Source organism: Melozone crissalis, unplaced genomic scaffold (genome assembly GCF_028551555.1).
Source record: "Melozone crissalis strain CALT ecotype California unplaced genomic scaffold, PUWL_Pcris_2 ptg000042l_1, whole genome shotgun sequence".
Classification (NCBI taxonomy): Eukaryota; Metazoa; Chordata; class Aves; order Passeriformes; family Passerellidae; genus Melozone; species Melozone crissalis.
In genome coordinates this window covers 1,181,972-1,199,615 of record NW_026535820.1, presented here as the reverse complement: position 1 = coordinate 1,199,615, position 17,644 = coordinate 1,181,972, and positions in this window count along the sequence as shown.

Below are 17,644 nucleotides of genomic sequence, written 5' to 3'. Positions count from 1 at the left end.
AAACAAAATGGCATGAGTCTTTCACAATAGCTGCAGGCGTTTGAGGGACTTGAACGGATATCTTGAAAATCTGAGAGGGAAGACTGGCAGCAGAGTTTCCCTGAAGGTGCCTTCAGCTGTGAACTTATTAAAAACGTCTTTGTAGACCTTCAGGGTACTCTGTAAGGCATTTCTATTTTCTTATGCTTTTGGAAGAGAGGGACGATCATGAAGGGCCTCCTACTATTTTAGATAAGCAGTCTTTAATAGAAAATTTGTGCAAACAATTTCAGGTAAGTTCTTTTATAAATATATATCAAAAGCAAAATTAGGTGGCTTATAGTGGAACTTGACTATTCAAAAACACATTTCAGGATAACTGTCTGCTGTTTGTCTTGATGCTGTGCTGCTGTTGATGGAGAGATGAAAGAAGAGGTAAGGAAGATCTTCCCCATGTCTGGTGACTGATAAAACTTAACTGTTTTGGGTTGTAAGAACTTAAAGTGGGCTTGGCAGGCTGTGGATTTGCTGACTCCTCTGGAGTGCTGTGCATTGACCCATTTAATAGCAAGAATAGGATAGACTTTCTGAGGATGCCACTCTATCAAAAGGAGAAGGCAAACTATATGTCTTGACATTGCTACTTTTTTAAGAAATGCAAAGAGATATATTGGGGAAGAAGGAAACAGAAAAAGCAAAACGGCTTCATCTGTTTTTTTCTTTAACAGAAAGGCAAATTTACAAGAAAGAGTATCATAAAGTCACTGCTCATTTCACAGACAGATTGTTTAAGGCAATGGGAGGGGGGGATGTGTCTGTGGTTATCTATAGGTAGATGGATGGTAATGTGAACAAACGGGAAAAGCAAATACAAAAGAGAAATAGTGGATATAATATAAGGAAGAAAATGCAAGGAGAAGAGGAGAGAAAGCAGTAATCAATATATCAAAGTAAGATTTCTATGGTAGGAGGGAAATATGTACAAGAAGAATGAGAACCTACAAAAAAGTGAACATAAGTATTTATTTTCTCTAACGAGTTAGATTGTTAATTAATTTAATGTTGTTAGAGAAGTGCTGCTATTAAATATATTGCACAATAGCAGAGTAGATTGTACAAATTGCCCCTTTCTTATGTTTGGGGTATATATTTTGAGTCTTTTGGGTCCAATGACAATGGCCATAGTAGAAAGAGATATGGCAAGATGACTTTTTCACAGAGATTGCCATGGGTATTCCCTGGACTAGGTGGTGTCAGGTAAACCAAATCAATAACTATCAGTCATTTTACAAAGGCCAAGATCTTCCTTGGGGATATGCAAATTATTAGGAATTATTTGGCCTTCTTTTTTTTCACCAATAGGTGGCAATATTATTTGTTATTGACCTCCATAATGATCTGTTATCCTAAATTTTAAATAATCATCTCTGAGTTAATTATAGCATTTTTAAAATTTGCCTTACTCCAAGTGCATTAAATGGTAGGAAGTGAAAATATATTCATAAGTTTCCAGATAATTTAATCTTGTTGTAAAGAAGTTAAAATTGAAGGGCAAGGGATGTGAGAACTTCTACCAGGTCATCAGAAGTCTATCCATAATGCTTTGATAGTCCAGCAACTCCTTTCTGATTTCCAGTCCAGCTCTTATTTCCTGTCTTTATGGTAGTGTTTCCTTTAATATTTTATGGTTTTCCTTTTTAGGTTTTCCAATTAATTTTCCTTTTCAGATACGTACTTGGAAATTGTAGATTGTATGTGTATAGCATGAAAGATCTAAACTCCTGCTTTACTGTTTTTCAATGCTGTTCTTGTTTATATGCACTCTATATTCTTAATCATCTTATTTGTTTTTCAGGATGAATTTTTCTTAGCATGTTACCAACTTAAGGATCAGAGTTTTCCTGAGGCCATTGTCAATATTTGGTAGTGTTTTTTGTTGAGTTTTAGTCAATTGCCAACACTCGACTTTCCAGAGCAATGTTGATATGGATATAAGACCTGACAGAGGTACTGTAGGTGCATCTTCATTTTCAAACTGAATTTATTTCTCTCCTAAGTTGTATTTCTCTCCGCACTCCTTAAATTTCTTCCCACTCTCTGAGGAGTTAGAAATCAATATTTTTACATTAAAAAGGCCAACAATCTTGTCATTCTTTTTACCCAAACTAACACAGAGTTAATTGGAAGTTTTGACTGAGTAATGACTAAAGAATTTGGCTCACAACAAAGACAGTACATGAAAATGTATTTTCTTTAGAAGAAGAGGACTCCATCTGAAACAATACAATAGCATTTTTCAGTAAAATGATCTACTTGAAAGTGATATATTGTAGTGGGTTTTGTAGCATTGTCTTATCCTTGGACTGATGTATGGTAGCAGTTAAAATGATAGTCAAAACAGGAAATGTACAGAACAAGTATCTAGAAAAGTATGCACAGAGTTTTTATGATTGCTTGGCTTGCCTTTGTTTACAAGCTCTTATTCATTAAGCAGTTTTCTTTGTGTCTCTTGAAATTCTCTACAGCATTTCTCATGGATTTGTAGCAGCTCACATTGAAGGTGTCACACAAACATCGGTAATATCAGCACTTTCTTTCACTTCCAGCCTGAAAGTCACACCAGGTTCATCAAAACTCAGCTTACTTGAAATCCTTGGTGAATCTACTGTATCCAGTAGATGAACCACAGAAAAGATAGTGAGTAGCACCTATTTATATTAAAACTGGTCAAATTCAGAGAACTCACCCCATTCAAGGGGGAAAAAAAAAAAGGAAAAGGAAAAAAGTACATAAGGACTTCTACCAGCAAAAAATGACAGATTTTATAAGTAGAGATGGCACACAGAATCAACTCCTACTTAGTTCAGATACTTCTCTATCTGTGAGATGTTTCTGGTTCTCTGGAAGTTTGTAGCTTCTTCTCTCCTGTCTCTAAGAATCAGCCTGGAAACTAATTTTTTTCACTGTTGTATCACTTATATCTGGTATAAGCTGAGCTGATGTGAAGCACTCCCAGTACAGTTTCCCTGAGATACAAGGTACTGCTGTGCCTTAACCATGACTGAATAGTAGCTTATTAATGGCTGCTGTTGCAGCTGAATCAACAAGCAATAAGCGAGCAAAATTAAAGGTATTTAATCTTTGATCTTGTGGGTAGTTATGGTTTTGCCACCCATGATGATGCCAGTAAAAAACAGACGCATGAAACTCAATGTCAAAGCCTCTAGCTGTAACTGTTTAATTACTACTTCAGTTACTGTTCAATTAGTGTTTGACCACAATGTATACAGTGTTTCTGATGTTAGCTGAAGGGTTCTCACTAGTCTTTTAACTTCAATTTTTAAGCCTGAGTTTCTCTCAGAAGGCAGTGGGGTGCCTTAAATTCAAGCTGATGACTTATTGTATGTAATAGCTCAGTCCAAATGAGTAGTAAAGACTGGATAGAAGGAGTACTGTAAGGGAACTGACTTGCAGGGGAAAGGATCTGTACTTCATTTGGGGCAGATTAAAGAGAAAAAGTGTTCCAAATCCACCACATCTCTATGTAGTGAAGTCACAAATTAAAACAGCATCAAAAATTACCTATGAAGAATATCTTATGACTTTCCTAAATAATTGAAATATAAAGAGGTCCTGGAATCTGGAGAAATATCTGAGCTATTCTCTGTCTCCAAGAGAGACAGAGGTGTTTAGAAATATGAGGCACAGAGTGTATGTGAAGTCAGCCTTCCCTTGGAAATTCTTCCTAACTAGTAGTACTGCTTTCCTGACTAAAAAAAACCCACACATTAAATGCATTAACCCCAACAGGTCAAAACAACCACAGCTGCATGATTTCCCTATATATATGTATGTGAAATATTGCTTCATGTTCTCAAATTGTTTTGTTTGGGTTTTTTTTTTTTTGTTTTTATTTTGTTTTGGTTTGGTATTTTGTTTTTGTTTTGTTTTGTTTTGTTTTGTTTTGTTTTGTTTTGTTTGTTTTGTTTTTTACCATCATCTTAACAGTGAAAAATACCTTACTGGATCTTGAGCTGAGGCTTTGGTGTTCAAGAACATATTTGCTCTTTACTTCTTAATATCTGGGCATCAGTGTTGACTTCTGAGAATCACAACAAAAATATGATGTTCCTGTGCTAAGACCTTGCCAGAACTGAGAGAAGTTGAACCCAGGATTTTCCATAGTCATGTTTTGGAGGTCAGTTTAGGGCTGGTTTCCCTCTTCCTGGAGCATTCAGAGAATGGGCTGATACACACTTACATCACATTCCAGGTATCCCAGTGTAAAATCTTTCTGGGCATCTACACAGATGATGCAAATGAATTATCACCAAAATTACAATGTCTGTATTTAACCTTCTGCCACACCCCCTCCAGGCTGGGAGTATTCCAGGAGAGCCCAGGACACCAGAAGCTGGGGATGCAGGCCTTCTCCTCTGCTCTAGTTTTACATCTGTGACAAGATGGAATCTCTACGATTCCCCTTGGCACCATTAAAAAAGGGCCCATCTGTGTCTATGCTGAAAGTCATCTCCATCCAAAGAAAATTAAATCAAGAAACTAATGACAAATTTTAAAAATAATTTTTAATACCTTAAGCTGTATGTAAGCTACATTCCTAGACTTTTTTAAAGAAACATATGCCAGGCTTTTATGAAATCAGAGGTTTCTGAATTTGGCCGTTAGTGCTTTATACAATAAACTTTTCCTAAAAATGACGAATCACTAGCAGATGTTTTCCATTACCATAGTGTAGCTTTGTTATAATTCACTAGAATTGGTTTGATTTTTGCCATTTTCAACAACTTTTTTAGTGTGTTTATAAAGCTGATAAAAATATTTATTGGGGAGAAAGCGTTACTATGCCACATCTCTACTGAAAAATTAGTCAGAAAAGTAGGGTACATAGTCTTCTTTAAAAATTATGACAAATATCAGTTTTATATAAATAAAGTAGTTTCAAACCCACAGCTTCTTGAAATAACAACTTCTAGTATAATTAAATGTTAAAACAGAATGGAAATCTGGCATTGAAAGAAAGAGGGTAATGTTTCATTTCCAAAGAATGCTGCTTTGAAAATTCGGATTCAGCTGCACATTTAAGCTTGATACAGTTCAAGAAGTTCTAAAAGGTAAAATATATGAGCTTGGACATTAGGTTAACTCCTCAGCTTCACTAATTTTAAAACTATTCAGATTCTACATATAGAAATGGTAACACTAAGCCCCTTATCTTTTTTTTTTTTTTTTTTTTCTGACGGAGGACTGACTGGAAGCTGAAATGAACTGCACAACTTAGAGAAACCTCAGCAGGAGAGATGAAAGTCTTAAAGTGACCCAGAGGATGAGCTCTTTCCAGTTTGCTGTTCTGAAGGCATTCAATACCATTGTTAAGAAGATTTCTAAATTGCCAATATACATTTTCCAGATCTTATTAGCATCCCATTACTCATATTTAAACTACAGAATCAGTCATTATACTAATGGTATTTTACTCCTTCATCATTGCTGTTTACTCCCCTCAAATATTTGTAGACTGTTATTTTTCCCTCTTAGTCATCATGACAGCTGGGCAAATACTTCAGAAAATTTTTGCAAATATTTGTGGAGTTCTGAAATGAAGCCTCATATCCTATTTTATTAAGCCATGGTGAACTTCTTCATTTAGGAGAAGAGAGCAGCTTTTCAGTAACACTTTCTTCCATATATGTTCAAGTCATATATATTTATGTATTTTCTGCAAACTTGTGTGTCACATTAACACATTACTGGGCTTGCCTTTTCCTTAGACACTTAATTTTGAGAATAATATTTATTTACCTCCTTTTCTGATTTTTCTTTAACTTCAGACTTCTGAGAATTTTACAGTGTATACAAAGGCTCCTTCCCCCTGCAACTCCTTGAATCAACAGGCAAAGCTGTTAAGCCCCATTTGGAGGTGTTTTTAGCCCTTCAAGTAACTAGTCAGTGAATACCTAAAAGTAACATGCAGTTGCAGCATTTCTGCTCAGAACTGTGTGTTTCTCTGTGCAGGCAGGATTCTTTCCTAATAAAGAAGTCATGAAACACATCACTGAGTGTGATTACCCTAACCTGCTAAGCAGTTTTTATTTCTGCACCTATCTCTGATATGATGTGATGTAATTAACTTGACTGTAAATTTGTACCTGATTCAGTTCAGAACACAGTTCAGCATGGGATGCTAAATTATATAAACAGGCTCCAAGGGGGGTTATTGTTATTTTTATTTTTTTAATTCTTGATTTGCATACCTACCGGTGGGGAATATTAAGCCGCAGGTGAGATGACTTAATGCAAATCAAAAACTAGTGACAAGGCTCTGTGTGCCAATGCTCTGTATTTTTTATTAAGAAAATTAAAGTAGAGAAAGTATGTTTGTGTGTGTCTATCTGTGTGTGTGTGTGTGTGTGTGCATAAAAGTGGGGGTAGTGCAGCAAGCCTCCAGCTCTATTGTATTATGTTTAGTTTATTTGCTTTGTGAGGACTCAACATCCCCATCATTTTTTTGCATTTTCTTGATTCTAGAACACTACCTATTTCCACCCTAAAGCAAAATCTAGCTACAGTCCAATAGTTTCAGCTCTGAAATGTATTGTGTCATGCTCAACAGTGAGGATCACATCAAGTGCCACTCTCCACAGTGAAGAGAGCAGTAAAACACAGAACTCCTGGGGCTTATCTTTTTCTCCAAAAAAATATTGAATTTCTATCTGTGGCCCACAGCCCTCCCTTTCAAATCCTACTGATGCCTCTGGCAGGAAGATCTGGTAGCAGGAATGCAGTCTAAGCAGAGGCTTAGCACAAAACCTGCTCCCCTTTGGCAGGCCGCCATCTTTTCTGGGGGGTGAGGGGAATTAAAGGTTCCTAAACTGTTCATACGAGTTGAAAGATTGTCTGGCTCTGTCAAATTGATACCAAAACACTGGGAGATTTTCTTTTCTATTTTTTTTTTTTTCACCATAGGAAAATCAATGTCCTGGAAAATATTTGCAGTCTTGATAACCTAATGACAAAGTATTGCTGCTAGTGCATTGTATCAGTATTGTTTTGACGTAAATGATGGAATGATGGTAGCAAAATATAGATTTCTAACTTTCACAACTTGGCACTTGATATCATGCTAATTTCTTTAAATGAAATATTTATAGGTAATATTTAGATTATACCTTTCTGGAATATTTTTTGAAAGTAAAATGTGCTTGTATCTCTACTGCATAGACACACACTCTTGTTTTGCTATTTAAATCCACCCTCTATTCCCTCAAGGACACTTTACTACCCAAGTAATTGATGAACACTTTTACCCAACCACTAGCAGTAAGTTTAATGACTTCATGATACTTGCCTGAGTTTCCTCAGCTTCTGCTGGCAACCAGGTGTGGGAGTGCACATGCTCAGCTGATTTCCAGTAGCTGAGCAGTAATTTTAACCTCCTCAACCTTGGTTATTACTATCAGCAACTCTGTGAGCACTCTGTATTGGCCCAGGAGTGAAACTACCATTGAATCATAGAATTGCTAAGCTTAGAACAGACCTCCATGACTGTTGAGTTTTACTGTTAACCCAGAGCTGCTGTGATCACCACTAAATCCTATCCCCAACTTCCATGACCACACATTTTTGAAGACTAGCAGGGATGGTGATACCAGCACTTCCTTGGATATTTTGTTCCAGTGGCTGACTACCCCTTCAGTGAAGAAATTTTTCCTAGTATCTAAGCTAAACCCTCCATCGTGTAACTTCTATTGCCATTTCCTGTCTTCTTGTCCCTTGTTACCTCGAGGAGACCAACTTCCACTTCACTAAATTCTCCTTTCAAATATGCACCACCTCCAGAAATTTAGAAAAATGAATATGCTTCTCAGTCTGTTTTACTCTGTTTTCCTCAAGAATGTTGCTGCAGACCAGGAAATCTGGTCACCACCCAAACCAGACTATTTTGTGCAGTCTGTCTTTCACCTCACCTGTTAGGAAAGTCAAACTCCACTCCACTGCATTTGTATGCACATGCCATCAGTATTTGAAATTCCTTTTAAAACAGTTTTTTGATAATATCTATATTTTAATTAATGTAATCATTATTTTTAAAAATAGGCAAGGGTATAATAAAATTATTTTATTATGTGATGTTAACTTTCCTTTTTAGACAAATTATACTTTTTGATACTATGTTTCCAAATGTTGTGGGCTACTAACTGCTTCGAACTTTTTCTTTTGACATTTCATTGGGTTTGTAACTTTAGTAACTTCATAATACTGATCTGGTATTACAATGCACACCTACAACACACACCTCTGCTGAAGCTCTCTGAGTGCAAAAATATCTAAAGCTGATAATTTCAATCCAAAAATCTTCCTGTTCCAGAGTCAACCCCAGTAGGTGACATCTTCAGAGCAAAGGTACACAGAAGAGAAAGTTCCTTGAGAATATAATGTCTACCTGGCTGCACCTCATCCAAAAGTCTCCTGCAGTAATGTGTCACAAAATAGTAGTGTGGTTGGTAGTAGAGGGTCTTCTGAAATTATAATAAATAATTATTTACTATAAATAAAGGAAATATTATCTTCAACTCTCATTCAAAAGTCTGCTTCTGTTTACATGCTCTTTCAGCTTTTTACAATCTGAAACTAATACTCTGGAAAGCCAAACCCCATATCTTTTGATGGAATGAGTTAATTAATAAGGATGTCTACCATAACTAGGTAATCTCAACTGTCCAAAATGTTGGCATCTTCTAAATTTCCCACCATGACTCTGCTCAGCTTTCATCTTTGCTTCCCCCTCAGCATCTCATTTTTGCCTTCTCCAGATTGGGTCTATAGGTGTGTATAAAGGAAGGATATGCCAGTGTTCAGCTTAGCCCTTCAGCAACTGGGCACCAAGCTGCTGATGCTGCCAAATATATAGGGTAAATACCATACATCTAAGTGCTGCTTTAAGGGATGAGTGCTCAAAGTAATGGGGAACATATTTTTGGGGACTGTCTGTACATCCTTTACAGTCTGAGGTCTGATTTTTGTCAGTAGGAGGAGTATTTGGTGGGGAGAAGGTTTCAATCATGCAGACCATGGGTATTTGAATACCAACATCCATAATCTGTCACCTATCTTCATGTTAAGCAATGGCTCACTTTGAAAACAGCACGTCCCCGCCCAGCCTCAAAAATATTGTAGAATAAATTTCTAATCAAAGGGAGCAAGATTTAAGAAATTGATTGGAAATGATAAAAAAATTAAATAACATGCTCAAGTTTATGAGCGTATATGATAAGTCTTCATGTTCCCTGTCTGGATTTGAGATCAGATCTGAGCAGCATAGCACTGGAACTTGTTCCTGTTTTGTTTTATTTTGAACATATTTTGTGCAGTCTGTCTTTCATCAATGTGAACTGAATTTTCTCTCTAGCTCTTCTTTCAGTCACATTGTATTTTTACAGGAGAATGTTTTCTCTGCAGTCAGTTTTTACCCAAAAGATTGCTGTAACTTTGGGCTATTTTTATTTGAGTAAATGATCACATAGTTCCAGAGTTTGTAGTTTTGAATTCTTAAGCTTGATGAAGAGAAACTAAAAAGAAATTGAAAAATAATAATAATAAAAAATGTGTGTAGTATTGATGTTATTTCTGGTTTTGTTTAAAAGTTAAAGGGATTTACATGGAAAAGGAAAGGAAGGGTATGTCATAACTTCTGTGCTAAGTAAAAGGTTTTGTTTGTATAAATCACATACTGCATTCATCATGCTCAAGACAAATGATAAACATTTCATTTCAGCATTCTCATAAAAATTAGGAATCTGCACCAATAGCACTTATTCCTCAGTGGACTGGTTCCTTTTCTTTTACTGTCCTCCTTCCCTAGCACAGTCATGTGGTAGGACTCATGGCATTATTAGTTGCCATTGCTGCTTTCCCACCCTAGGATTACTGTCAAACTTGAGCAGCTTGCTCTGTAAATAGTTTGGCCTTTAATTCCTGAGGTCCATTGCTTTTATTCTTTTCCTGCTTTTTCTGTTTTCATTTCCTGATGATGTTGTCATCATCAGTGGAGTTATGATGAAGAAGTTTGGTACTATTTATAGATTCTGGGCTCATAGCCAGCTATTTTCATGCCTTCAGTGCTATTTAAGTCTATTGTTCATTTTTGATTGCAGTACAGCTTCCTCTCATTTTGCACCTAGAGCTGTGAGTTTTCTGACTCCACCAACAACAAAATTATGGGTTTAGTCTCTATTTTAAAAAGATATAAAATGGAAAGAGTAGATTTACTTCCTTTGTTTTTGCTGTGTTCTACATGCTATCACTTAATATTAGCTATTAAAGTGGATCTTGTGCTTCCTTTGAAGATAGGATAAGGTGTTTTAGAAGTTCAATTCAAAGCGGGTTCATTTAAAAGATCATTCCTCTTTTGTTTGATAAACTGTTATGCACATGTGCAATAACAATATACTGTTTAAAAACTCTTGACAAATAAGGATAAATATTCAGCATGCTACATGGACAAGTGTTCCTGAGATTGCTTTATTGTTAGTACAAAAAGATACCTATTTTTTGTGCACTACACTGAAATACATCCCATTAGATTGAGTATGGCTCCTGCTCTTGCTCCCACAGGATCTCAGAGTTCTCCTTTTGTGTCTTCTCACTATTTATCTGATTATGGCTCTCTAAAATAGAGAAAAATAGAATGTTTCACAGTATCTTCTCCTTAAATTAAGTCCTGCAGAATACAATGAGGATATCTTGCAAGGCCATTGATGATATAATAAAGCTGTTTAGTTACCTTGAACCGGTGCACCAGCACTCTAAATCTAATAATGCAGAGACAAAAAAAGTTTAATGTTATGTTTGTGACTTAAACTGATAATAAAAAAGAGAATTGTTATTTAGAGTGATGTACTGCCTTGAAGTTAGTCTGTTGTGAGTGCATGGTATGTTCTGAGGCACAGAAGCATGAGTAGAAACAGAACCATCTATTGCTGGCAAGTTCTTCCCACAGCCTTCTGAAGCCTAGCCTTTGTTTATGCTGGTGTAATTTGTGTTTCAGGCTTTGCAACTGCATGTGAAAGATAATCCCAGGCCTTGCACCAAAAACTCCCTGAATTGCAAGTTTGATTAGGTAGCTGAAGAGGTAAATATTGAAGTGTTGAAGACAAGTTGAAGTTTTGCCAACCCCCAGTGACACTGCTGTTTATTCACCAAAAAAGACTAAGATTAACTTTTTAAAATATGCCTTATTTGTAACAAACTTATTGTCATTCCAAAGTGCAGAATTCCTTATTACTCTAGGAGAGAATATTTAGTAAAAATTATGCAGGTTGTTGATTTTATTAACATAATAACCTTCCTTATTGTAACAGTGCATACATTTTGAATTATTTACCTTATTTCTAAAGGATGGGCAAAGTTATTCTAACATTTTTAAAAAGAAATTATGTCTTTCTTCAACAATTATTCTTTCATTACATCCAAACTAAAGCACAGTCCACACTGTGAATCTTACTCTGTTTTCATTAGAAAGTATTTGGAATGAAGACTACTCCTAGTGTAAGGTCTTTTGAAAGGGAAGAAATAGCATGAAAATATTCCCTAACCATCTCTGAGGAAGCTGATCTGGAATGGAGAGTAGACATTTGCAAGTGTTCATATGGAGAGCAGAAACAGAAAAAAAAATTATTTCAAGAGAATAGTCCATTTTCTTGTGTTGGTGGCTGAAGAGGGCTTAAGCTCTAGGTGGCAAAAAGGTTGGGGTTACCTTTACTCGAGTTCTAAGTTTTACTCTTCTATAAATTTACTGCCTGAGAGTTTTGACTACAGGTCTTAGGAACATAGATTAGTGTTAAAGTGAAATATAGGCGTTTATACAATGAAAGCAAGGAAATGTATGTGATTATACTCCATCAGCAATGAAATACATCTGACTTTTGTAGAAACTAGGAAGTGTAGTCTCCAGAGAGTCAAGGTATTATTTATGTTTCTGATAAATCCACAGTGATCAGCTTGTGTAGGCACTAAAGGACAGGTTGTCTTTCATAAGGGAAACCTGATTTCCTGAATGCTATCTTGTTTCTCTAAAAGGTAGAAGGAATATAAGACACAAACATGTGAGAGATAAGTTTCAGAAAGTGTCATAAACCACCTGGAGACTTCTTTTTTTAGCTATAAATTTTTTTTCACTAATTTTTTAGCTAATAAAATTATTCTGGTCATGCAGAAAATGATTATTGCATACCTTTGTAAAACTGCAACCTTCTAAATATCTAAGTCTGTTTGGAAATTATAGATGAGGTGTCTGAGGGGCTACATCCCTTTATGATTCTGGTTTATTAGTCTAATGGTCTAATATGGTCTAATGTTTTACCCAGACTTCAACATGAAACAGAGGAATCACAGCTGTTGTCATTCAAAACCATTTGATGGAGTGCAAGACTGCACTTTAAAGTAACCAATAATCAGGTTTCATTTATGGGAAGCGGGTAACAAGTTCTAGGTCCTCTTCAGCTTGAAAAGACATAAACCATCATTTCTTACCTTCTAAAAGTGACACCATAATAACAAAACAACCTTGAACAGGACTGGTTTTCTGTCGTTCATTTGAAGAGAAGTCACTTGTGAATAAAAGAAGAAAATGAATGTGAGACTCCTGGGCCTGGAAGGGCAAGCTCCAGGGAAAGTACTGTTGCTCCAGTGGCTAATAGGACACTGCTCTTTGGGAGACTTCATACTTCCTAGGACTGTTTATGTGTTTTCCATTAAATAGCTGTCAGAAACAATATATTATTGTCACCTTCACATTTCCCTCCACCTGTGTTTAAAAAAGAAAATAGCCAATCATCCATTCTTGAAGGGAAAATGTGGTCACTGATGCCTAATACAAGTTTTGTATCAGGCATTGCTGTGAGTTGACTCTGTCTGGTGCCCACCAACATCACTGTATCATTCTCATTCCCAACGGATCAGAGGGAAGAAAATATAAAGAAAGACCCATGGGTCAAGACAAGGACAGGGAGAGATAACTCACTGGTTTAACATCATGGGGAAAGCACATCCAATTTGGGGACATTAATTTAATTTATTACCAATCAAATCAGAGTAGAGAAATGAAGAATAAAGCCAAATCCAACAAAATCCTTCCCATTACCCATTCCTTACTCACAGGCTTAAATTTATGGCTGATTCTATGCCACTTCCCCACAGTGACCAATGGGGATGGTGAAAGCAGGCTGTGCTTAGTCATTGCATGTTGCCTCTGCCACTCCTTCCTTCTCAGAAGAGGACTCCTCACACTCTTCCCCTGCTCCAGCATGGGTTCTTTTTTTCCATGGAGTACAGTCCTTCAGGAATAGATTGTACCAGCATGGGTCTCCAATAGGGTCACCATTTCTGCCAGCAAACCTGCATCAATATGGGCTCCTCTCTCCATGGGGACTGAGTGTGGGCTTCCCACAGGTTCACTGCCTCCTTTGGGCATTCACCTGATCCAGTGCTGGGTCCTCCAGGGGCTGAAGGTGGATCTCTGCTTCACTGTGTGTCTCCACTCCTGCCTCATTGAGGTCTTCAGCATGGGGGATCTCTGCTCTGGCACCTGAAGCACCTCCTCCTCCTCCTGCTCCTCCTCTTTCTTCACTGACCCAGGGGACTGCAGGGATGTTTTTCTCGAACTCCTTTCTGCAGCTGCAGCTGCTGTTGTACAAGTTTTTACTTCCCTTCTTGAATATGCCATCCCAGGAGTTCTACCACTGGTGCTGATGGTTGATGGGGTCAGTCTTGAGCAGTAGCAGGTCCATCTTGAATATGGCAGGCATCAGAGAAATCTTCCAGTAGCTTCACACAGGAGACACCCCTTTACCTCCCCTGGCTACTAAAACTTTGCCATGGACACCCAAATCAGGCATCTTTCAGTCAATCAGTCAGAAGGGCTAAAACTATGGGTGAGTTGGGGTTTAAGATTCAGCTCTCTCTAATGTTTACGAATATTTATCGTGGGCCTGCTTTGGTTGTTTCAAATCCCAATCTTAATTCAATGCATAATTCTCTCTGGAGGCTGTAGAGTGATTTTGAGATGAATAGAACTGAGGGACCAGATATGTAGAAATTTACACTTTTATAAAACCAGCAGTATTTATATAGAGGATATCTGCACAAATCACAGGATTAAACCAGTATTGTTTCTGTGAGTATACAGCTTATAGCTTAGTGCTTTAGTCAGGCAATATTTGATACAAAATTATTGGAGTTCCATAAAATCAACCCAAAGACAGGTCTGTATTTTAGATGACAGTCAAAGATGGAGAATAACAAAAGGCAGATGTGAAGTCTGCAGCTGAACTGACCAGTCTCAATTGATAATGGTATTTACAATGGGAAGGATTACCTTTTAATATGAAGAGTGTGGATTTGAGTAGATTAGTGGATTCTGTTTCAGACTTCACCACAAACACTTTGATTCTCCTCAGGTATCTTTGAGTTTGTGTGCTGTGTAAAAGCAAATCTTAAAAGAGCTCTAGCCCTAAATAAATTTTATACTGAGATCTGCTTTTTATCCCTTAACTCCTGTGGAGGAAAATGTCTGTAAGACTCCGGTGTAATTTTATACTGTAGTTAGTTCCCACTGATTCTAGGAGGAGTTCATCAAAACCAGTGAAATTCTCAGCACAGGGAGCTTGTTTGAAATTTCCTTAAACAGACCTAGAATTGTCTCACTTTGTGTCTATGTACACAAATACAAAAATAGGTATAAACCGCCTGCGTTATTAGTACAGGACATCTTTTGAACCATAATTATTTATCTTGGAAAGGATGTTTGCAATGCTCAGATGGAAAGAGAAATGTGTTATTATTGTTAATAATTAATTTTCAGTGGTTGTGTGGGATTTCATGGCATGAGAGTTTCATTGAGTTTAATGGAATTCACATGGCCAAGTCCACTCACTGCTGTAAGTCTGCAGGGTTTTGGGATTATAAAAAGAGAGAAAAGAATCTCCATGTCTCCCACAGTAAATTACATGCCCCATTCTGTATAAGTGGAGGCAAAAGTGAAATGCCCATTTAAAACAACCAGGTCATATTTGTCAGGCAAGATGTTGATATAATCTGCATTACTTTAGTAAAAAGCTGGACCAATCAGAGGACTACAATAAAAATTTGATGGAAGGAGCTATTTTAATAGACATACTAACAAAATTACTTTCTGACAAGTTGTAGTAAAGAAATACCTGAAATTGGATTGGTTTGTAATGTCAATTGCATATTGAAGTCTGGACAGATTCTGAAGTACCATGGCCATATACTTTTTAAATGGCTCTTTATTTTGGAAAAGGCTGATAAGGGAGAGATTGCCTCTCATTCAAGAGGGGAGTGGAAAACATGATGAACTCAGCTGGGTAGGGAATATCATTCAGAAGTTTTGATGCAACTCAAAACATTGTCACTGGTGTGAATGAAGTCTTGAGGGGCTACCAACCTGCTGCCAAGCAGAGGTGAGTTCTGAATGGGCAGAAGTAGAACGGGACACAGGACATGCTACAGTATGTGCTGAGAGCTGGAAACAGCATTTCAGAATACCTGTCACCTTCCTTATCCATATCCCAATCACCTATTCAGCACTTTGTTTCGGCCAGTGCCATGTAGTATTTTATACTCAGCAAAAACCATCTTCTGCTAACCCTGACTTCCTCAGAACTCATCTTACACTAATACATGAATTCCAAAACCCAAAAATACTGCCAGAGCTTTCTCAAGCTGCTCAGCCTTCAACAATGGCTTTTTGTATCAGTGATTAATTCTACCAGTCCTTCTTCTATAGCCTTCTCTTCATAAATGACCCTTATTTTTCCTTTAGATTAATATGCCAATGTTATGGAAATGTACAAATAAACCCCTCTACTGCATTAAAAATCTGCCTTTCAAAGAACACAGGCAGAACTATAGAAGCAATGTTGCTTTAAACTGTTTCATCTTGGTTGGCAACAGGCAGTTCTCTGCACTATTGTCCTAGGTTCTGAATACCTAGGCTAATATGTCAGGCTCCATTCCTGACATATTACTGAAAAAAACCATGCTATTATTTCAGGTGCATCATGTAGAGTGTTGGGATCAAAAAATGAAGAAGTATTCATTATGCCCAGCTTTTCTACATCTTCAAAATGTAAGTAAGACATTTCTTTTGCCCTCTCTGTTGTTCTGGGGTTTTGTCTTCTCAGAGCTTTATGGGGCCGGAATTACAAACAGGAATATAGAATCATAGGTTCATAGAATATCCTGAGTTTAAAGGGATCTACAGTGATCAAGTCCAACTCCTGGCCCTGTATAGAAAAACTGAAAAAAATCATCCAATGTGTCTGTAAGTGGTGTCCAAATGCTTCTTGAACTCCAGCCAGCTTGCGGTTCCTTGGGGTGCCTTTTCCAGTTCCCAACCATGCTTTGGGAGAAAAACCTTTGTCTAATATCCAACCTAAACCTCTCTTGATACATCTTCAGGCCATTCCCTTAAGTCTTATCGCTGGTCACCAGAGAGAAGACATCAGTGTCTGCCCCTCTGCTTCCTCTCAAAAAGAAGTTGCAAATAGATAGGAGGTCTTGTTTCCTTAATCTCCTCTTCTCTATGCTGCAAAGACTGAAATACCTAACCCTCTTCTTGTACAGCTTCCCATCAAGGCCCTTCACTGTCCTCCTAGCCCTCCTCTGGGCACTGTTTAGTAATTTAATATCATTACATTGCGGTACCCAAAACTGCCCTCAGCACTCGAGGTGAGGCCGCCCCAGAGCAGAGCAGAGCAGAGCGGGACAATCCCCTCCCTTGCCCAGCTGGCCATGCTGTGCCTGATGCCCCCAGGGCAGGGTTGGCTCTCCTGGCTGCCAGGGCACTGCTGGCTCAGATTCAACTTGCCATTGAACAGGACCCCCAGGTGCCTTTCCGTGTCACTGCTTTCCAGCATCTCATTCCCCAGCCTGTCCATATATCCAGGGCTGCCCCATCCCAAGGGCAAAATCTAGGACTTGTTGAATGTCATACTATTGGTGATGACCCAGCCCTCTGATTTGAATGTATTGGCAATATGGTTCCATTTGAGATATATCCCATATGCCAAGACAGATCAATGTATGGGAACTACACTGGGAGGGCAGTCGTCATATAAATGACAGTAAAATTTCAGGTTAAAGATTCTGAACAAGATTCGGCCTTATTTGGCTTAAAGGATGAAAGAAACTGAAACAAAATGCTGGAGTCTTAAAACTATCTTTTTTCAACATGTGGCTGAGGGGGCTGAAGGCAAAACGCTCAATGTCAGTGTGCCTGTTGTGACCTGAGACAAGGAATGGCATGTGGTAGAGTCCTAATGCCCTTTCAGCCCTGCTGAATGCTGGCTGTGAGAAAAATGAAGATCAAGTTGGGATAAAAATTACAGCTTTCCATTCATGTTTGCCTAAAGTGATTACACCCTTAATGGCCTGAAGTAGAGTAAATGTAAATTATCTTCATAACAGGGGTTAGCTTAATGAACCTTTCTGAAATATTGCATATTTTTGTCTTATAAAACTGACACACTGTGTATCAGACAGAGAACTGGAAACAGCAAAGCAAACTTCTTCCATTAATGTATACTCTAAAATTGACAACCTTGCATAGATGGATTAAATATTTGAT